The 22,983-nt window shown below is 37.3% G+C and overlaps 1 protein-coding gene across 1 annotated transcript in view; it reads right to left on the bottom strand.

Annotated features, from left to right (window-relative positions):
* LOC139472351 (uncharacterized) overlaps nt 1-19,505 on the bottom strand; it is a 39,918-nt gene extending 20,413 nt beyond the window's left edge. The window contains exon 1 of the mRNA XM_071254819.1: nt 19,182-19,505. The gene's annotated coding sequence lies outside the window, so the exon portion shown is untranslated. The remainder of the gene's footprint in view (nt 1-19,181) is intronic.
* Between the last annotated feature and the right edge of the window lie 3,478 nt (nt 19,506-22,983).

Genomic DNA, 22,983 nt, shown 5'->3' with positions numbered 1-22,983 from the left:
GAATATAAGGGTAGGCCCCTATTACAATATACATAGGTTGATCTGAGCCACACACAGAGGCATCATCCTGCTCTGTATAGGCACAGCCTCATGTGAAAGATGAGGTTATCCATACACTTTGGACTGACTAATTGTTTAATCTAGAACCTTTTTTTCAGTCCAGGATATCAGTCAGGATGACCTCTTGTTTATGTTTACTTACTTACAAGGGGTTATTATCAAAATCATGTATTGAAATTCAACTAGAACATTTCCTATCTGTTAAAAATCCTTTCTGTTATCAAAGGAATAATTCCCCACAAGACAGTATTGGAGTTACCCTTGTTAACGTAGTATATAGTCATGATGACTGGATTTATTCATGTTTATCATCTGAACTAAACTAACAATAATCTTACTTAGAACATTTGTAATAAGCAAAGAAAAATTACTTTAAAACTCAGACATAAAGTAAGATCAATTCAATTATGTATAATTGGTAATAATCAAATATCTTTGTGGTAATCTTATTTAAGCATGCTAAAAGCAAAAGGACAAATTTCCACTTTTCTTTATTTCATTTTCTTTGTTAAGTTGACAATTAATACAAATGTATGCAGCTCTGTTGGCAGTCACACTGGTATTTAACAAAAAGCACATCTCAATATGGTGGTCAGCTTAAGACAGATTCGTCTGAACATGCTAAATAGGTCACTACAAGAATATCTATACATATCATAAGGATCATACATGACGCAATACCAACAATCAGTCTGCACAAAAGTGTTTTTGAAATCCAATCCAGTGAAAGGCTTTATCCTTTATTTACATGTATGATAGGAAATAACAACAGTGTCATGCATAGGCCTAAACTGTAGAGGTAGGAAAAACAGATTGTTTTTGTGTTGTACAAAGGTTGTTTTTGTGTTGTACAAAGGTTATCTTCTGAATATGTTGCCAATATGCATGATGTGAATTGTTGGTCCAACAGGTCTTGCTGTTATTTGATGGAACCAAAAATGATGACACTTTTCTGAATATATTTTTAACCACTTTTCAATCTTTTTCATATCTTTAGTTTTGGAAAAACTTCAAACCATTTATAAAATAGAGGCTTTTCTAAGACGCATGAGAAAAACACACATTGCAGTGGTAGTCAAAAGACATGGATTTTGTTTTCTATCAATTGGTTCTGAAACATTTTTGTAAGACTTTTTATGCATGACAATTCTTAATCTTCAAGAAAAAGCTTCTAATACCCAAAATCCCTTCAGCAATAACTGATATCAAAATTTAAATACATTAAAACATTTTCTTAAACATTGATAAGGCGTCCAAGCTTACATTTACTGTTTGACAATAACAACATACTCACTCATGTAAGGGATGATCAGAATGGGCTACATTCATCTATATATGGATAAGCATGATAAGGATGACATTTGTAATAAATCATCTGAAATATAAATCTTGATGTCTAGATATCGATAAAATTGACATTTTGCTTTGTACGAAATATAGTCTGTCTGTATCTTACCTGTGTTGTTGATTCAGTAATTACCTGATCACTCCTATTTGACACCTGGCTCGTCAATGTCTACATCGTTAAGTCAACATCAATATGTCTACATCGTTATGTCACTATCACTATGATCTCAATCAGTACCAGCTGTCATACTTCAGACAGATCAGCCCTGTGCTGTAATGTTTGTTATCCGGTTGTTATGGAACTACACAATTCATTGTCAAGTACCTGTTCCCGTGTACGATTCAGCCTGATTACCAGCAATATGGCACAATTTGTGACAAATCAGCATCATCTGTTTCTATTTTGAAATATATTTTATAAATCTAAGTTCGAAGAAACTCTAAAAAATGAAATTATTCCCTAATTGCTTAACACAAGGGCATGCCGTAACAAAAGGCAATCATGACTGTTGATTAAAATGCAACATACTTAGCAACCGTTTGGGCACATTGAATGTATAGTCGAAATTTCTTTTTTTCAGGATATGTAAACATGGAAAAGGGAAAATTCTGGTCTGGCACCTTTAAGAACACTGACATGACTCAAAGATTGCAAACAATCGTGTAACCTAGTCATGATAGTCACACCCTTCAAAAACTGCTTCCTGATCATGTCACTGATAACAAGTAGAAAGAACACATTGAGTGAGGGTTAAATTGACAAATAAATGAAGAGTGAGAGTCGTATATCACACCCTCTATTGTCCTTGTAGTGTTGTTTTGAGTCGTCTATTTTCGATTTCAGCATTATGCACAGCCTCTTTCCATTTTTAAGGATGTCAATAAAATGTACAAACTTTAAAAATATTTACCCATACTTAAATAATGATGACTCCCTGAATACAATATGACCTTAGCGATGTCTATTTTATGTACAGGGGGGTTAAATTTTGAAACAGAATATTGAATTATACAAAAGTGATCCAGTGCATTGAATGAATTACAACCATGATCCATTGTATTGAATAATACAAACGTGATCTAGTGTATTGAATAATATAACCAAACCGTCTACATCAGTGACTTGATCATCTTCGTTTATTCAGTGTATTGTACCTCCATTCTGTCATGATAAATACACTGGACCCATCAACCACATTAGCTTCAATCAAAACCTGATTCAATTACACAACTCTAAAAATTGCCATCAAATCAAATTTATCACACAAGCAAGTGATATTCTGAAAAAAAATAAAAAGAGAAACAAAGCTATGTTGGCAAATTGGTTCAGGGTTTTTATAATAGTATGGAGATATAATGCCCTTGATAGTTGAGGATGGGACAAGCCAACAACTGCTCAATCTTCCTTACTCTGGCACTGGTATTGCTATATGTGTTGAATGTGTTGAATGTGTTGTCATGTGACTAATCATGTGACACAGTATTCTGACTCCGAGCAGGCCAGTCCTTGTTTTAGCCCCTCAATGCCTGTCAGGGTAACAACAAGTACCAACTTTTAACGTCTGTTGGTATGACGTGGCCAGGGATCGAACCCCGACCTTCCGCTCACCAGGCGGAAGCTCTACCACTAGACCACAGAGGCGGTCTGACTAATCTACAAAGCATTTGTACAGCCAGTGTGACAGTTCATCCCGACCTGACGTGACTGTGTCAGGGTATAGTGCTACATTTGACATGTTCAACAAGAACATACTCAGCCTTGACACCACAGTGCCCTGAATATAGGGCCTCATAAATATAGGGGGAAAACCTTGACATCACAGTGCCCTGAATATAGGGCCTCATAAATATAGGGGGAAAACCTTGACACCACAGTGCCCTGAATATAGGGCCTCATAAACATAGGGGGAAAACGTTGACACCACAGAGCCCTGAATATAGGGCCTCATAAATATAGGGGGAAAACCTTGACACCACAGAGCCCTGAATATAGGGCCTCATAAATATAGGGGGAAAACCTTGACACCACAGCGCCCTGAATATAGGGCCTCATAAATATAGGGGGAAAACCTTGACATCACAGAGCCCTGAATATAGGGCCTCATAAATATAGGGGGAAAACCTTGACATCACAGAGCCCTGAATATAGGGCCTCATAAATATAGGGGGAAAACCTTGACACCACAGAGCCCTGAATATAGGGCCTCATAAATATAGAGGGAAAACCTTGACACCACAGCGCCCTGAATATAGGGCCTCATAAATATAGGGGGAAAACCTTGACATCACAGAGCCCTGTATATAGGGCCTCATAAATATAGGGGGAAAACCTTGACATCACAGAGCCCTGAATATAGGGCCTCATAAATATAGGGGGAAAACCTTGACATCACACAGCCCTGAATATAGGGCCTCATAAATATAGGGGGAAAATCATTCAACATGTGATGCAGCAGTGATTGAGTTGTTTAAAAATTTGATGTCAAATATAAAAATTAAGTATGGAGACTCCGCACTTGAGAAAATGTTGACATCTCTACCTGATCCAAGAGATTCCTTCAGAAAGCAAAATGCACAAATCAATTAGTACCATTGATGTTTGTGAACATATACATTCAGAGATTATCCTGGAAATTTTTACCTGTGAGAGAAAAATCTTCGCTGGTCCAAAACAATGAGATTTGGGGGAGTGTGATGATACCTTGCTAATTATCAGAGACATTTTGTCTTCAAACAGTGAAAACTGTTTTTGAGTGGACACTTAATTATTCCACTGCAAATATTTAAAAAATGTGTCTATTATTGGATAATGAGCACTGTCAATTGAAATAAAATACTTATTACATTATGATTAATGTGTACATATTTTTATTCATTAATGACTTTAGGAGGAATGACTAAATACTATTTACATTAATAATTATGTATTTCCATTCATTGTCGACTTGAGGAGGAACTATTCACTCGTTCAAAAGTACAATTACAGATCGTTAAGCAGACATGTTTACCAAGACAAGCTGTTCCTTTTGTTGGCATGCTGGAGACAACAATCTGCCATTGTCAGATATGGGTAGGGTAGGGTCACTTGCTCATTTGCTTGATAAAGGTGTTAGGATCTACACCGAAACGTCGCACAAATTGTAATAAAGAAGTTGTTCATCCATAGAGCTCGTCTTACTTCAATGTGTATTTAGATTGTAATCGAATGTATTCAAAGTGATCAGACATGAAATAGCAACTGTTGTAAATGGTTTGATGATATTTTATGAAACACAGTGCTTTCGTCAATTTCGCTATTTCTGTCTGTAGTATGTACTGTATCAAAGGAAATATTGCTGAATTTCCAATTAATTATAGTGACAGTCTTTTGCTAATTAGCATTTTAACTCATTTCCCTGCAGGAGGTGTTGTTTACCCTGTGCAGCAGCCATAAATTACTTACAAAAAACTGGAAGTTGAAAATACTCTTGACATTCACCATGTTTATGAGTTACACATGAATGATTGTCACATTTTAAACTTTTTATGGACAAATCTAGAAGAAAACTTACTGTTTGGCCACAAGAAATAGTTCAAAATTTGTAATTCTCACACGGAGGCCATTCTTGAACATGTTAAAGGAGGGTATGATCATTAAATATCTTCCACCAGTGCTGCCTTACCTAAAGGCTTAGCAAATATCATCTAAAATATGATTATAATCTGAAATGTGTATATTATTTTGGAAAAAGAGCTGTGGGTATAGCCATTTAAATATTGTATTGTTTTAAATTTGTCAGCGTTTTGAAGCTTTACCCGCAATTGGTTTTTTTCCTTGACTTCTGGAAAGATTTAAACAAAAAAAATATGGCTTAATAATGTTGGTGTTGTAGATCCTGTTTTAAACGAAACAAGATTTTCATGCAATACCAAAGTGTTTATGTTCAGATGTTGCAAAAACGAACACTAGTTTTGCCTGTCAGCCATTAACAATGTTGCACACTGTGCGAGAATATTGTGGAATCGCGGCCTAAATAAATCCCTGTACATTGATATTGCACATAGAGCTGGGACGGGTAACTCGGGTACTCGAATGAGGTAGCTCCTGAGTAGGACCTGGATACCCACAGAACTACCCGGACCTGTGGTTAGTCTCGTAATGTATTGTTTAATGACAAAAATTATCTTGAACATTAATGGTTACACAAGAAGTGACTAATATTTGCATTTCTTTCTGACTATGTACTCATTCCTTTAGATGTTTGAATAAAGATAAAACTTCACTCAACTTCAGTGTGTGCATGATCAGATTGTTTAATATGAGTATCTAAATACATTTTGCCAAGACCAGAGTCAATCTATACCCTATCAGACATCTTTTGAGACCTACAGCGGAGTACCCGGGTAGGGTCATGTAATAGGGGGTTGGGTACCGGGTAGTAAACTTGGGGCTTGTCCCAGCCCTAATAGCACACGTTTTTTCCTTTTGTATCCAAACATTTGGAATGCTCCCTGGCTGTGCTAATATGTCTTACACCAAAATAAGAACATTGCTTGTGTTTCTAAATCATTTCTTGAAATCTCAAACACGTCAAATGAACAAAAAGAAAAATAGTGTTTTAACTTGTTTGGTAAAAAAACATCAAAATAGAAAAACCCTTTTCAAATTCTGTATTATTGCTAATTTTTTTTAAAAAGGACCATAACAGGCTTGGGGTTACATAATGTGTTTATTTAAACAAACAATAACATAAACATGATGTAACAAACAGTTCAGGTTGAAAGTCAAATATAACCAACCCCTGTGAGGTGGTGAAATATTGGTATAATGCAAGGTGGCCATGTGGGGAACGTGTACTCCATGTCAAACGTGGAGTTAGGGAACCCACAAAAACAGTTTGCTGAACACAGAGCAAAGCCTTGTACTTCCCATGGGAGCTAAGACCACAAACACTGCAACAGTCTGCTTATCACGTGCCTGTCAAAAATGTGGCAAGAAAAAGTTGGCCTATTACCTGCCATTTTGCCTTTCTGCGAGTGCACATGATAACCCAGATATGTGACAACCTGCTTGTTGCTGGACTGTGGACTCCTACATTGTTACATTGTTACATTGTAACCACAGCTAAGGTCCACTAATGTTTTTCCTTATGTATTGTGTTTTGCTGTCACTGCAGAGGTTAAGTATAGGTGGCTAAATAGATGGCTAGATGGCCAAAAAACCTAATTATGTTTATTTCTTTGCTTTAAAGCCACACTTCGCAATTTTCATGCTATATGAACATGATAACGTTCTGTAAATAATCTAGTGTGGATCAGACAATCCAGTGATTAACATCATGAGCATCGATCTATGCGATCTATGCAGTTAGGATACGATGACATGCATCAACCAAGTCACTGAGCCAGACCACTCAATCCAGTTAGCCACACCTCTTATGATAAGTATAGGCTGCTGAAGACCAATTCTAACCTGCATCTTCGGGGATCACCTAATCATGTAGAACAATCTGACCAGACTGAAATATTCACTTGTTACACCATAACATTGTAATACGGAGCTCATATAGTGGCTGGATGTTAACATTGTCTTATTTGTTGTTTAACATGTTCAACATTGTCCTCGCAACATTCCAGCTATGGCCTTATCAAGTATGGACCTGACAAACCAGTGATTGACATTATGAGCAATGTCCAGGCCATCGGGGTATATAATACCCAAACAAGCCAAGTCAGACCACTTGCTCCATATAGTTGCAGGGTGTTGGGGCCAAATCCCCGTTGGATGTTCTCAGAACACAGGGTTTAAAAACCAGACATTCTTAATGAATCGTCTCTAGCATGCTCCACACAGGGTAGTCCACTTCTAGTTGGATGTACATGCTGAGCTGCAGAGTTCATGTAGCAGTGTGCCTTCAGACACATTTAGTTATTGTTTACCGGTGTTTGGGTCTTCCTAGTTGGACTTATGTTTGCCCTATGTCGTTTGCATCATTTGTGGAATGTACACGTTTGATTCATGTACAATTAATGTACATGTTGTTTGAACCTACAAAACTATCTGTAACTTCTTGTGATTTTACTAGCCTATGTCGTATAGTTCACAAACCTTGTACAAATAGACAAGTGTTACAGTCAAATACTGATCCAAACTGTACATATTTTCACTCTATTCCATTGGAACACCACTGTTTGCTCACTCAGTCACAGCAAACTGTCATGCTGATATAGAAGGACATGAGTGAGTGAGTGAGTGAGTTGGGTTTAACGCCGCTTTTAACAATATTCCAGTTATATCACAGCGTGTCAGCTTAATGTGGGAGGAAAGGCCGAAGTGATGCAGGTCTCACACGTTTACCACTTCGGCGAAACCCACGAGCACGGGTATGGTGCTGACAAACCTAGAAACATAATCGGGGTGAACCGGGATTCGAACCCACAATCATAGGTTTCTGGCGTGTCCAAGGGACGCAACTCTGTACAGCGAATCGCGGCGCCTTAGACGACTGGGCCACCCGTGACCCCAAGAAGGACATGAACCCATATCATATTTATTTTCATTTCAGCAGATGTTCAGACAAGCACAGATCAGTGTTGGCAAGAAGGACTGCACTGTATTACAGATATCATGTCATACTGACATATGCCTTTTAAACATTACATAATGCAATATTCTTTTTAAGTGTTACAGCATATAAAAATATATAATGTTTCGTTATTATGTGTATCATTTAGCCTTAAATTATTTGTGCCGTTTAACCTAAAATGTACACAGAAATAACTTCACAAATGATGTTCCCCTTCGAAATTGATTGTCAAAACAGCAGATTCTTCTCTCAAGTTGTTATCTCCCCTGTATCCATGACGACAAAATGGTGGCAACTGACCATGCTGACACTGACATCATTGCAACAAGAGGGGAAAATCAGAGGTTTGGCACTACTTTGGCCTCAGAAAACATAAAAGTGTCAATCTACTCGAAGAACACTTTAGCTCCCAATATATCGCAACATGCATCGCAATAATATTCTAATACAATTGGTTTGCCAATACACAGCCCTCTTGACAAGTCAGACTTTCAAAACTTGAAAATACAGCCAGAAAAGGTAAGTGCCTGAATGCGGATGTAGGTATATTCATTCCCTTTGTGAGAGGGACACTCTTGATAATATCCTGTCTACATCACACACGCAACAACAGCTTATCGACACTGTCTGTCTCTTATCACACAATGTCCATTTCAACATGCCCGTGTAGAACTACAATCATCGTACTAGCAAGGTCAAGATCAACTGAAATGAAAACTCTGACTTATCTGTTAACCCTGATTAGTGAATGTCTCACATATACCAGGCTCAACTGCAGGTTATCCATGTGCTGTGGGTGGCAACAGTATCTACTTGTACATGCATATTCAATTACTATCCAAAATGATGATAACCAGTGAGGATAAACAGGTTTGATTGTTCATCATGATCCTATGACACATTTCCATGGGAAATAGCCAGGAATAACAGAGTATTTTTTTTGCTCTTCACCCTTGTCTTCAAAGATAAACTTACCATTTTTAGTGGTCTCAAAAGAACCTTATCATGCTTATCACATCTCTACCTAACCCGTGAAGATCTGGGGTAGAATTGGTCTTCAGCAACCCATGCTTGCTGTAAAAGGGATCAGACTCGCTGACTTGGTCGATGCATGTCATCATATCCCAATGGCGTTGATAGATGCTCATGATGTCAATCACTGGATTGTCTGATCCAGATTCGATTATTTACAGACCGCCATCACATAGCTGGAATATTGCCAAGAACGGTGTCAAAACAATATCAAAACATCCATTAGGTCCTGTGAAAAATTTCTTATCATGTGAATCACAACATTGCTCAACTAACCTCTCAAGTCTGAGTAATGCTTACAGTGCAGATAAGGTTCACCTTCACTCAAATCACAATCATATTCACTGATAAAAATGACACACGGAAGTCGATTTCATGGATAAAACAGATGCTATATGTACATGTTAAAGATACCTCTCCACACGGAAACATTCTAGTTTACAGTGAAAGGTTCTAAAACGAAAGCTGAATTTGTGTACTTCCAATTTCCACCCATCCAAAAAGATAATAGGGAAGTAGTTTTTCTCTCACTTTCTTTTTTTGAAACTGTAAAATACGGTATGTCAACCGTAGTCAGGAAACTACGGCCTATAAAAGAAAACAATGACTGGTTCACAAAGCAATTTTCTGGCTTGACACTAATGACAGGTTATGAAACTGAACACAGGTTTTAGACATAACAAGTAAATGCTTTACTAATAGGCTACCGTGAGTGAGTGAGTATGGTTTTATGCCGCTTTTAGCAATATTCCAGCAATATCACGGCAGGGGACACCAGAAATGGGCTTCACACATTGTACCCATGTCGGGAATCGAACCCGGGTCTTCGGCGTGACGAGCGAATGCTTTAACCACTAGGCTACCCGACCGCCCCCTAATAGGCTACCGAAGTTTTAGACATGACAAGCCAATGCTTCACTGATGGGCTACCCACATTTTAGACATGACAAGCCAATGCTTTACTGATGGGCTACCGACGTTTTCGACATGACAAGCCAATGCTTCACTAATGGGCTACCCATGTTTTAGATATAACAAGCCAATGCTTTACTGATGGGCTACCGACGTTTTCGACATAACAAGCCAATGCTTCACTGATGGGCTACCCACGTTTTAGACATGACAAGCCAATGCTTTACTGATGGGCTACCCAAGTTTTAGACATAACAAGCCAATGCTTTACTGATGGGCTACCCACGTTTTAGACATGACAAGCCAATGCTTTACTGATGGGCTACCTACGTTTTAGACATGACAAGCCAATGCTTTACTGATGGTCTACCCAAGTTTTAGACATAACAAGCCAATGCTTTACTGATGGGCTACCCACGTTTTAGACATAACAAGCCAATGCTTTACTGATGGGCTACCCAAGTTTTAGACATAACAAGCCAATGCTTTACTGATGGTCTACCCAAGTTTTAGACATAACAAGCCAATGCTTTACTGATGGGCTACCTACGTTTTAGACATGACAAGCCAATGCTTTACTGATGGTCTACCCACGTTTTCGACATAACAAGCCAATGCTTTACTGATGGGCTACCTACGTTTTAGACATGACAAGCCAATGCTTTACTGATGGTCTACCCACGTTTTAGACATAACAAGCCAATGCTTTACTGATAGGCTACCCACGTTTTAGACATGACAAGCCAATGCTTTACTAATCATTTTTTAACAATACCTTTATCATCCTTATCAAGTTTTTTTTCCAAAATAACAATCAAACTTCTAGATTAGTTTTTTAAGTGTGTGGACCCGTGAAGATCCTGGGTAGAATAGGACTTCAGCAACCCATGCTTGCCGTGAAAGGCGACTATGCTTGTTGTAAGAGGCGACTAACGGGATCGGGTGGTCAGGCTCACTGACTTGGTTGATATATGTCATCGTATCCCAATTGCATGGATCGATGCTCATGATATCATTCACTGGACTGCCGGTCCAGACTCGATAATCTACAGGCCGCCATCATATAGCTGGAAAATTGATGAGTGCGGCATTAAACAAGAAACAAAAAAACAAAAATTTTGTGTGTGTTCTCATAAAGAGCTTTAATAGGTAGAGTCAATCTGTTTTATTGTGGCATTCTGCAGATCACGGCTTAATGACCTAACACTAAACATGCTAAAGGTACATCATTGCACCGTGAAATTTTCAGGTGATTATACGGTTACGCGATACATTATACTTGCTAAAATAAATAACTACTCGTCTAATAACCCCACCAAATTTTTTTCAGTCAAATATTGCATATATATGTGTTGTAAAATGCATCTCAAGTTCACTACTAAAAAAAGCCACTACAAACATGTCTCCACAGCTAACTTTTCCTTTTGAATTTGCTCTGAAATATTTATAGTAAAGATGTTTCCATACAATGTGACGCAAATATGCATATCATATGTATTGTTTCATGATACGTATCAAACAAGACATGAAATTTACGCTGACATTAGTTACCATGGTTACACCTTATTTTCAAACATGTATCATATGTTACATATCACTTTGCATTATCACACGCCACTGTTTACCGTGTTCAGTTACACAAATCAAACAAAGACCATAGCATTTAAGTGCAGGCTTCCAAAGGACAGTCATGCCACTAGATGCAACTTCATATCAGTAAATCTGTCAGGCTATAAATGGTCCTGATGTAGAATGTCCTGTAAAGATATTGATGCCAATGAATGACAGATAAGTTCACAATAACAGGTGTAACATTAATGATGTTATCTGGCAAAGTTCTGATAGTAAACATAATACTACCAAACGTGTAACCTGCTGACAACACAAATCTATCTTGATAATTTACATATTTTTTTATAAATGTTTTATTTATTTAAGTTTTTGTGCTATTCTACATGTTTTAAAGCCTCAAAGCATATAAAAACCATTATTTATGGTGTATAATAATTAATATCCCCCACCAACAACATGACAAAGAATGTGGGTCAGCAGATGGGCGTTGCTGTACCCAGAGTGTACAAATTTGCAGATAATGTCCACTTGGCAAAAGTGTCCATGCTCACTCTGAATATTACCTTCCACAACACATTGAGGTTAATAGTATTCCCCTCTTCACGCTTGCCTGTCATAGTTATATAATATATATCCTGCATACCCTCATGTTATCTCAATTTTACAAAATGTCAGAACATATTGCACACCAGGCATAGGAATATCCTTTTTCAAGTGTGTCATAGCCTGCACAGTTCACGTCCAAACATACATGGTGCGTCCTTTTTCAAGTGTGTCATAGCATGCACAGGGCACTCGCAAACATACCTGGTGCGTCCTTTTTCAAGTGTGTCATAGCATGCACAGGGCACATGCAAACATACATGGTGCATCCTTTTTCAAGTGTGTCATAGCATGCACAGGGCACTTGCAAACATACATGGTGTGTCCTTTTTGAATTGTGTCATAGAATGCACAGGGCACTTGCAAACATACATGGTGTGTCCTTTGGAATGAAAGAGTGCCAACAAAAATAGTTTTCATTCATCTCCATATTACCCTGTGAATGTCATTTCAACATGAGCTAGATAATAAGCAGTTATTTGCCCTTCATTGACATTGCTAACATACTGTTCAATTTCTGAACCCACAGGTTTATCATATGAATCATAATGTGCACTAAGCATGTCACTCATGAAGATCCGGGGTAGAATAGGTATTCAGCAACCCATGCTTGCTGTTAAAGGCGACAATGCTTGGCGTAAGAGGAGACTATCGGGATCAGGTGGTCAGGCTCGCTGACTAAGCATATTCAGCCTGTTTCTACATTCATCAGAAATGTTTGGACAGACTACTCTTGCTGGAGACCATTTATCACAGGCTTCACATAACACATGCACCTCATCAGGAGGGACTTTAAAAAAAAAGATATGATCTGAAAATGAGATCATCAGCCACAAGGAACTCTTTCTTAGTGCCTTTTGTTTATTTTAACATGCAATGCCATTGCATGATGGGATCTATTTCCCATAGACAAGTCTAAATAATTGACCTTCGAACTAGAGAAAAAAGGATCACGATACAAATGCAATAAATCTTAAGACTCTAATTCAAAACTGAACATGGCGCCATTGAAGGCAAGCCAGTCATATTGAATTTGATACACATCAGTTCATAATCATGTTTATATACAGTTCTCACGTTTTGATTTTTGAGTTTGGAATTAATTACAATTTCAAGAGGGATAATGGTTTGATGAAGTTATTTCAGAACTGAGGCATGCACAGTTTGACGTTAATTGCAAATTGACAGATGTATGTATCCGCACCATGTAGATATATTAACAACGACTACTGTCTAGATCACCAATGGTAGAGAAACAATTACAGGTATGAATAGTATAGACCAGCATTACTATCCCCAAATGTTAAATAGAGGCGATGTTTAAAGAATTATGGCTGCTGTATCGGGTTCCCAGCATAATTAGGAACATTACATGGCAGAATTACCACACTAGTGTCAGCATGATAGCAAGCATAAATATCCACTCTAAAAACAGTCGTAGTAATTTTTAAAATATTGGCAAGGAAGGAAAATTGGTAGCCATCTTGAATTTTCTGTGGCTGATGTGAGGCCACATCTCTTATTCAGTCGGTGTACGAGACTGACAGACCAAAAAGAATGAAATTAGAAAGAAAACAAAAAAGACTTTGGACAAAACAAATTTGGACAGACTCTTGTTTTACAATTAGTTGAAATGGAAAGATTTTATCACTGTTAGAAAGAAACGGTGAAAAATATTTATAAAAAGATGGCCACAATCAATTATCTTTCTGTATCTTGTTAAAACTTTTTTTTTTTCATTCATTAGTGGCCATACTAATCTGGAAGTTGAAAAAAAGTATTACCGTATTCAACGTAATAAGCGCCCCACTCTAATAAGAGCCCACTGCGATATTTGCTTATATATTGGCTAGTGAACAATCCCAATTAGCACCCCTTCCGATTGATCACTGTCCACAAGACTTATTTATTTGTGTATAATACACACTTGTGTGTTATATGCACCCTTAATTATGGGCAGTTACATTTTGGAAAATATATCTGCCGTGTATGACACACACATACTTTTCTTTTGTATCGTTTCAGGCTGTCAGCATAAACCACGAAATTTCCAATCTTTCAAGTGTTTTTTTTCTCACCAAAATTATGTTCTAATAAGAGCCCCCTATTTCTAATTTTGAGAGCCCCCCCAGGCGCTTATTACGTCAAATACGGTATTTGTTTTACCACCTACATTGACTTTTAGGCCAAACATTTTCTGAACCAACAACTAAAAAAATAAATAGAGGTTATCACGCCAAGGCTTGCTAAATACAATGTTTATTCCTAATGCAGGATATTTACCATCCCCCAAAACACTCGCGTGATAACCTCTATTTATTTTTTTAGTAGTTCAATTCAATTTAAATACATAGTGTTTATTCCTAATACAGGATACTTACCATCACCAAACACACAAGCGTGATAACCTCTTTATCATATAATGTCATTCTTTAATTTTGTGCTTTTAAATTGCTTTCCCTCTCTCACAAACATTACGGAAACATTGCGAGTTTTCCTGGAATGCGCGCATTAATGTTTGTTACGTCACAGGGTAAGTGATGTGTCAGTCGGACAGTGACAGTAGCCAATATAGTTCCAACTGAAATCTGTTTCTTATACAGTGGCGAGGCAACATATACGCAAAACAACAGTTGTTTTTAATTGCCTTTTGCAGCAATCCATCGGTCTGTCCGCTAGAGTAACTGACCTTTGTCAAAGGGAAGCTACTCTAACCCTAGTCTGTGAGACGTCACGGCCACGGTCAGACGTTGTTGACAGTCGGTCTGTCCTGTCATAACGTTAAGAAGTGTAGTCAGATGTACACACAGAGACAAAACGAAACAACATATTTCGGCAAAATCCAACTATTTTGATATGTGGAGAAGGTTTCAAGCCGCAGAGGTCTACAAGCACAGATATGGCTACTGATCCTGCTTGGCTTGGCCTCGTGCCCTTGCAAAATTGTTTTGAAATTCATATCTTGAAAGTTGCCAAAACTTATAAAATGCCTTAGCCACGTCACAGTTAGACACTGATTTTCAGTATATTAGACTGTTCTTTTCATAATGATAGCAATTATCCCTGTAGTTTATCCAGATTCCCGATGGTTAATTCTGACTCGATTGCCGAATGACTAGGGCGAGGCCATGTTTGTTTATAAACAGTGCATCTCTTTCCGCATATGACCCAAACGGATATTGTTTTTATCCTTTGTCTTTATCCTGCCGAGAAACCTACCATTATATGATAAAACACCTTATCTTCTCCACTACTGTCATGATTGTAACATATTCAGTCATTTATGAATAAATAATAGAATAAGTAACAATATCTGAATTGAAATATGTGAATTCATTTTTGAACACTTCCTGTATGATTCAAAGCAACAAGTGCTTTTATCTCTGTGAAATGTAGATTGTCAAGTGATCTGCAACAGCAAGCATCTATTGGCCATTTCCAAATCATCTGATAACCATTGTTCATTGTTTAGTTGTTTATCATGTTTATTGGATTCTAGGAACAGTATAAAAGAAGTATTTAAATTTGCAATGCAGCATTTTGAACAGTGTTATATAATGATCATAAGCTGTTTCCAAGGTGCAATCAGGACATATGTAACGGGTTATCGATCATAGATTTTGTAGATATACTTTATAGTAGATATATTTTCTTACTTATTATGCTTATCACCTGATTGCAATTATCATGATTTGATCATTACTACACCTTATACATGTACAAGTAAAATAATTGAAAACTTGGATTTTGTTGTGCCATTAACATGACTACTGCAGTACTATGATTATGCCACAAATGAACACGAGAGTTGGTGGGTCTGGTACTCAGAATCCACCTATGTTATCATGGCAGGTACCATGTGTGTCCTGATGCACCGTATATCGCTGTGTCTTAAGCAAGTTTTTCAATTAGAAATTAGGGGGCTTTCAAGAGGTATCACAAAACGTCTGAAATGTCTGAAAGAAGAGAAATCCAATGTCATCCGATTACAGTAATACAGCCATTCTGGAAGTCTTGCAACAGCACTTGATGATGACCTTTAGGTGTGAGTGACTCAGTGCACTGCATTGTGGGGAATCCTATCTAGACCTTTGGTGCGGCAAAGGTGAGGTGAGGTGAAATGGGGTTTAACGTCGCGTCCAAGATTATTGCACTTATATAGCAACGTGCATGCACGTGTGTGAGTGTGTTTGTTGCTGCTTGTACTAGTCCGGACTGATGCCGATTTATAGCTAGCTCACTGAGATACCATGCCACAGTTTAACATGAATACCCCACTCAGACACAGTATAATGACTCCGAGCCGACCAGTCCTTGTTTTAGCCCCTTAATGCCGAGCGCCAGACAGGGTAACAACAAGTACCATCTTTTAACGTCTTTTCGTATGACGAGGCCAAGGATCGAAACTCGGACCTTTGGCTCTCCGGGCGGATGCTCTAACACAAGACCACTGAGGCGGCGGTGCGGCAAAGAAACCTCAGTGACACTAAACCAGTGTATGACCAGACACCACAATACTGTCTATTGACAGATGACATATACTTGATATTATCTACGGGCATACACAGAATAACTGATGATGTTAATAATTTTGTAAATTCTGGTCAGTATTAACTACTAGGTAGACATAGAATGAAAAAAACATTTCCAACACATTCTCTTTGAGAATTACCTGTTCCATGTCTGCTCTCAGAACAATATTTCAGTCACCATTTAGGATTATATACTACCGTATTCGACATAATAAGCGCTCTGCTCCAATAAGCGCCCATGGCGATATTTGCTAATATATTGGCTAGTGAACAATCCCAATTAGCACTTCTTCTGATTGATCAATGTACACAAGACTTATTTATTTGTGTATAAAACGTGTTATATGCACCCTTAATTACAGGCAATTAAACTATGGAAAAATATATCTGTCGTATGTAAACATTTCAGGCTGTCAGCATAAACCACGAAATTTACAATCTTTCAACTGTTTTTTTTTCACCAAAATAATATTCTAATAAGAGCCCCCTATTTCTAACTTTGAGAGCGCCCTGGGAGCTTATTACGTCAAATACGGTACTCGAAATTGCCTCTTATGACAAACATAGGTTGTTGGGAACCTATTCTTCTAAACCAGCATCCCCATGGGCACTATGCAGGTGTATTGATCATGCTAATACAACATGTTAAACTGTATGCAATATGGATATGTATCTCAATGTATAATATGTTTCAGATATACTTACTTTTCATAAAACTAAACATGATAAAAGATAACACCTAGAGAGAGCATTATCTGGCACGTGTAACAAGCATGTGTTCAACCAGGGAGTTACCAAATTTAGAACTTGTCAGATTAAACACAAAGTTAATGCATAAATCATATCAGCAGCTTCTTATTGCAAAAGTTATCTGTTTTGTCGTATCATTAACTATAAATGAAAGGGACCACACAATCACTGATATTGATGATGCAGGTATATCAGTATGTTAGGTCAGTATTGTAACTTAGGTAACCATGGTTACTTAGGTAAAAGTTCTTGTCAAGAATAGACCTACCATGAACTAGCTCAACAATCATGACTATATTCAATTTAATGTGTCTCATCGATAACTGATGTATAAAATTTATCAAGTTTATTATTCTTCAGACAGATGAGACCCAACAGATGGAATTGGGGAAAATTATGCATGTTTGTGGATCAAAACATGAATAAATTTATATGTGTATCAGATATCGACATTCACAGTCAAGTCCTGTTTATCCAACATGGCTGGTTGCATGTGATTATGTCAGATTAACAAGTGTCGGATTAACAGGGCCTTACTGTATACAGGTTTGCCTCAAGGGATCGTGAAATATTTGACAACATGTTGAACAATAAATCTCTGATGCTGTTAACACGGTCCAAATTATAATTATTATTGACACACAAACATTGAAATACCAAAATACCTTAAACCCAAAATATAATTTGTAAATATTGAGTAATATTAAGTATGATTTATTAATAGACAAGAAACGTGACCATTATATAGTTAAACATAGTATACTTTTATTTCTCATTTAATTTTTTTTAAACTTGAAATTGAAAATCAATCTTGTACATTGTAAATTTCAGTCAAACTTCATGGTGGTCAATAGGACTAAAAAATAGGGATGGGCAATGGAGTTTTAAAGTGTATCACAACATTTTACGATGTGCAAGGCTGTATTGCCATACATATCACGACATATTGCACAATTCTAAATTTTGAATTCAGAAGCAATTTGAAATAGCAGTTTATGAATTGAAGTTCATAAATGGAACAATATAAGATGATGGTACAACATGTTTACTCATTCAATAAACAGGCATGGATGCACGCTCTGGATTCATGCTTTGAGTATTTGGCCCGCATATAACATTAAACACACGATAAAAATTGCCATTTGAAATCACCTGATATATCGAGCATTCAAGAATGATATTGTCATCCGTATCGTGGAGACAGTGAACCTTAATATACCGATATACAGGTAATTCCCTGCACCCTTACTAAATACACATAGAAATAGCCATAAGATAGATAAGTGTGTATTAAGAGGGCTGGAGCATCTGGAGTGAGCAGAGACTGTTTGTTCAGACAATGTGTCTTAATTGATTTATGATACCTGGACCAGTTAAATTCAGCTCTGTGAGCATGGTGTGATGATGAATATCTAATAGTTAATACACCAGCAATAATGTGCTTTTGTATGTCGACAGTCTTAAGTGCACAATAAAACACGATTTATACTAAAAAATGATACCAGTGTCAATCAATGGTGTCACATGAACCTTTCAACAGTGATGCTGTTCCTTAATATAGTGAAACATGTCAAATATATATTATTAATATTGACAATGAAATAGTTGTCCCAAGGAACAAATACAATAATGTTGGCAATGACATGCTACTTTTAAAGCATAATGTTACAAAATAGCATCAAGCATCGTTTGACATACCGGTTAATATAGGATGATGGTGCAGTATGAACTGTTATAATCCAACGACTATATGGGATAATTCTTTATCACATCGATGTTATCTAAAGATAGCCGTGGCAGACATTACCTCACAGGAATCCTCCCTCGCAGATGCTTAGATTTAAACAGTTCAGTGCTCGGTTACAATTCCTTGCGTGGGCCAAGATCTACCCACTGGCGAACTGTCTGTCAGAATGGTTGGCCATCACTTTCATTTCAGCATTATACGTCTGCCACATGGCGATCCATTCTTCCTGCTCCCCCAAACGAGGTCACATTGATACTTTCATCATCCCCAGCTCATCCTAGCGACCAGGGGTTAAGCAATGCACATTCGTAAAGTCCATAGCTATAGCACAAGGGCGTGAATATCCCTGTCCACTTTCATCACATAGCCTTGGTGAACGAGGAAACAAAGTCAATAGACATACGTGTACTCTCGAAGCAGGTAGTTCAGGTTAATAAATAATTAATTAATGTAGACTAATTCAAAACATATTGTTACAGTAGAAAATGGCGTGGCATTTAATCATAGTCCGTGATTAATTATTTAGATTTTATTGATAGAAATGATACAATTGTATATTTAGAGAGTATAAAGGGAAGTAACCGCAATTGACTAAATTAGACAACAAAGTTTATCGTTTTGATTTGTGGACTTGTCACAGAGTCTCACGCAACACAGAGACTATATATATCGATGAATGGTCTCTGTGCTACGTAACAGTTCATGATAAATTGTCTTAATTGTGTTCATGGGGTCTCTCCGCGGTCTTGGAATGTTTAGACAGCGCGAACTGCTTTGAAAATAATTCTTGGTCAAGAGTCTGTGTTCTGTACTGTGTCTGAGTGGTGTATCCATGTAAAACTGGTATCTCAGTAGACTCGAGCTGGCACTGTAAAAGTTGCACTATTCTTGACTAGTACAAGTACACAAGTACAAATTTTATAATGTGCCGTTAACCCCACATTTTACCTGTTTTCTTTACTTGACACCACATAAATACTTCAACCTATCATGTTTCATGTCAGTCTATCTCATAAAATGCAGATGCCCTGAAACAAAGATAAATGAAACAAAATGTAATTCCTTTTTGTTAAGAATTGGATGAAAAACTAATAATTCAAATATTGTAGCTCAGAAGTAATCATATAGGCTGTATCAAAAGGAAAACCTGCCACCATTTTTCACATTGAGTCTGATTGAAAGAAAGCACATTAAAATCATCACCGAGAACATGGCTCATGGTTTTTTAATATTCAAGCTTGTCATTAACTGTAGCAAAAGCTATGCCTAAGTATTCTGTTATATGAATATGTCACGAAGGAATTCCCTTCTTTGTACACACCACCTAAGAGTAATAACGTACGTTTTTATGAATATATGTGGAAAACCATAACATAAAGAATAAATGTCAGTCAGATTTACAGGACCACCAGGGGAGTGCAAGTTTACATTGTATAAGTCTGCATGGAAGTATATTTACATTTCAAACAGACATGCTGACATATTTCCATGCACAACATGCCATCTGTGCTAACGTAACTTGTTTCAAGTTATGTTCACTCTGTGCACCAGAAATAAATATATGTGTTTATAATAGTATGGATAATAACAATCTTGTCATGAGTGTCACTAAGTCATTGTGCTCTATGATGACCCTGTTTGAGGGGAAAAGCAAAAACATAAACATATCCCTCAAATAATTCCCACCTAAATTGTCTTACAGGTGATTGGTGTATGGTTGATGGGTCATAGAGGAGTTACTTCCCTTCTTATGAATACAGTAACTACGTTTATGACAAACATGCATATAATGAATTGATGGATATAACAAACTTTTTATTTGGTTCCATTAATTTGCTGTATATATGCTGCATAGATGCTTAACCAACTATGGTATTATACTAAAATTAGAGGTCCCTTTGAGTTCGTTAAACCGTAGGTTACTGTGAAATATTTGGATTGTCAGCTATGTTGAGGGCCACATTTTATTTTAAGTGATGCAGGTAGACTCATAGTCATATCCATAATATGTATGACGCAGGAATCCTAACATATACGCTGGGTTCTAGACTGGTGGCTTTGTGTGGATCTCACCACAAACGAGGCTACAAGGGGCAGGTGTAATAGTCATACTGTGTAATTATATTTGGGCATCAGGCGAAGAAAAGAATACTTGTGTAGTATAATAGTTAACATGGACCCAACAGGTATGGGTTGGTATTGCATTTGATATTTTGTAAGAATGTTGAACGCAGATGACTTGTTTAGAACTGAATGTTTCTTGAATTTGTGTATCTGAATACAGCAATGATAAGACACAGAAACAATTTGTTTTCCCAGTGTAAAATATGGGTCTCTTGATGGCTGTTTCCAGCTGTGATAAAAACTTACAGGTCGCATAGACAATGAGTCTGTTTGGTTACCCGAAACACAAGTAATTCTTTTCGTCATCCATTGTTTATGGCCCATGTTTTTTGAGTGAGTGTATGATTGAAGTTTGAGTCTGTGGTATAATCATTTCGTACACACTCAATTTCAACATATATTTTTCAATGAAGTTGTAACAACTGTGTGGTTCTTTGTACTGCAAATACTTTACATGTAACAATGGTTTCTTTTTGTGATCTGTGTATGACTATTGCCGAGTGTGGCGTGAAACAACAAACAAACAAACAAACAAAATCACTCACATGACCTGGCTTATTGTTTGTCTGGGTAGTGTGAGATGAAGCATAACAAAGAGTGCACAAACAGTTTTTCACAAATCTCATAAACATCGGATAAGTGCTTGCTGTGCAACAATGTTGCAGTAGCAAGCACCAAGATCTGATTTCAATGAGATTGTTTTTTCACCTAGCAAAGGGCTGACAACTTGAAAACATTACACATCTTATCTAATGGTACCAGCTCTCCAAGAGGATTAACTATCAACCCAAAAACACAAACTGGGGTCAGGTAAGTTGTTGTTTGTTTGTTGTTTAAAGCCACACTCAGCAATATTCCAGCTATATGACGGCGGTCTGTAAATAATCGAGTTTGGACCAGACAATCCAGTGATTGACATCATCAGCATCGATCCATGCAATTGGGACCGATGACATGTATCAACCAAGTCAGCGAGCCTGACCACCCGATCCTGTTAGTCGCCATTTACGACAAGCATAGTCGCCTTTTACGGCAAACATGGGTGTCCGGTAAGTAGTATGAATACATATACTACCTGAAATCACTCTGTACCCAAACGGCTTGTCTTCAGCACAAGGTCAATCATTTTGCCTCATAATGCTCTTAAGCAATGGCAGTGTCTTGCCATAGTGTGAATGGAAACAAACCAAACCTGCCAAAGGACAAACTTTCCTTCACCATGCTCATGGCCTTGTAATACACAAACTATAGGGAGACATGAGCCTTTGGCTAATTGGCAGTACTAGCAGGTTTGTCTCAAGTCATTCCAATATATATAACATCTTAACGCCAGAGAATAACCAGTCTCAATTATTAGAAGGAACAGATTCCACTGGACGTAAAAGATCAAATGATTGGGAAACTTATATGAATGGATTGCTGAAAATCAGTAACGACACCAGGCATTTGTGAAAAGGATAAGCATATCCAGCAAGACACAGCATCAAGGACAAACACCATGAGTTACACTGAGTCATATTCAACTCATGCACAACTCATTTGTAGATTTAATTAGTCTTGGGACTAACAGCATAGTAGCCATGTCTACTAATACAAATATTATGATTACCAGGAAACAATGTCTCAGTTTCACAACTTTAGTACGTGATATGAACTTCATAAAAAGAAAACAAAGTACATTCATATTTGCTATAAGTTTATTGTCACAAATAGAGTGATCAAGAAAAATATGCAACAC

Source organism: Haliotis cracherodii, unplaced genomic scaffold (assembly GCF_022045235.1).
Source record: "Haliotis cracherodii isolate W230 unplaced genomic scaffold, xgHalCrac1.p SCAF_1, whole genome shotgun sequence".
NCBI classification, from domain to species: Eukaryota; Metazoa; Mollusca; class Gastropoda; order Lepetellida; family Haliotidae; genus Haliotis; species Haliotis cracherodii.
The sequence above is the reverse complement of the archived record's forward strand: the minus strand, read 5'-3'. Positions and strand labels throughout refer to the sequence as shown.